Source organism: Acanthisitta chloris, unplaced genomic scaffold, assembly GCF_000695815.1.
Source record: "Acanthisitta chloris isolate BGI_N310 unplaced genomic scaffold, ASM69581v1 scaffold34724, whole genome shotgun sequence".
Lineage (NCBI taxonomy): Eukaryota > Metazoa > Chordata > Aves > Passeriformes > Acanthisittidae > Acanthisitta > Acanthisitta chloris.
In genome coordinates, this window is record NW_008668213.1 from 20,525 (window position 1) to 21,731 (window position 1,207).

The window sequence follows — 1,207 nt, forward strand, 5'->3', positions numbered from 1 at the left end:
CCTGGCTCAGCCCCTGCAACCAGGACTCGGCTCATCGCCACTGCCATTCCCAGACCTGCCCGGAGTCTCCCCCAGGTAGGGTGGGATGGGGTCCAGGCTGGCAAGGCACTGCCCAGCCATACCCCATGGTACTGCACTCAGCCCAGCTGCAGGAGGGAGTGCATGGCCATGGCATGGGTGTGGGTGCAGGTGTGTGCACAGCAGGTGAGCAGGTAGCACAGCACACACAGCTATCACACCACTGGCAGCACGACACCAGCGCTAGGCCTGGTGGGTTTGTTGGCACTGCTCAGCCAGCCATGGGCAGAGTCTGCTTGCATGGGTCTGTGCTTGCTGAAGTGCCAGCCCCATGCACAGCTGGCACTGGTCAGTGTGATAGCTGAGCCCTTCCCCAGCTGTCTGTACCACCTGGGACATCAGATAAATAGATACAAATCTGTATAGCTCTATAATAATCTATATGCATACTTGGCTATCTTGGTGAGCACATGTATCAATGCAACACCTACTCTAACAGTAGCAAAGCTGCATTTCCATGCTGCTTTAGGAGTTGGGAGGTTTTTTAGGAGGCACACAGCAGAGCCTCCAACAAATCCCAAGGCAAAGGCAGGAGCTGTGGCTCCTTGTAGTTACCGTAGATTGCTATGCACCCCACAAAGAGGTTTGCCAACTCTGCAGGGATTCAAAACATTTTCCCTTGCGTTTTCCTCTGAGGGAATGTAGTTAACTGATCTGCTCCTCCTCTGGGCTTCCTGCTCCTCCAGGTAAAGCTGCTGCCTGCCTGCCTGCACCATCAGAGATGACATCAAAAGCTGGGTGACCTGCTCATACCTGGAGAAAAGGTAAAGAGGATGGAGGGAATCATCAGAGTAACATTGGCTCTGCAGTGTGGGTAACTGTACTGTGACTGGAGGGTTTACTGGAGGCACTCCTGGGTGTTTGGGGTTCTCAGTCCTACAACTCTGCAGACTGAAGCAGAGCAGAGCTAGGCCCATGGGCTTTGGTTCCTGCACCAAGAATTGCTTTCAGCTGTGCCCACAGCCACTCCACTGCCTCTGTACCTGAAGCTGCTGAAGCTATACTCCTTTTGTCTCCTTTTCCTTCTTCTCTCCCTACTCCTTTCTTTCCTTCTTCCCTTACTTTCTCCTTGCCTTTCATTCCTTCCTTGCTCTCCTAAGGGGATTCTGCTCCCTTACAACATCTTTCC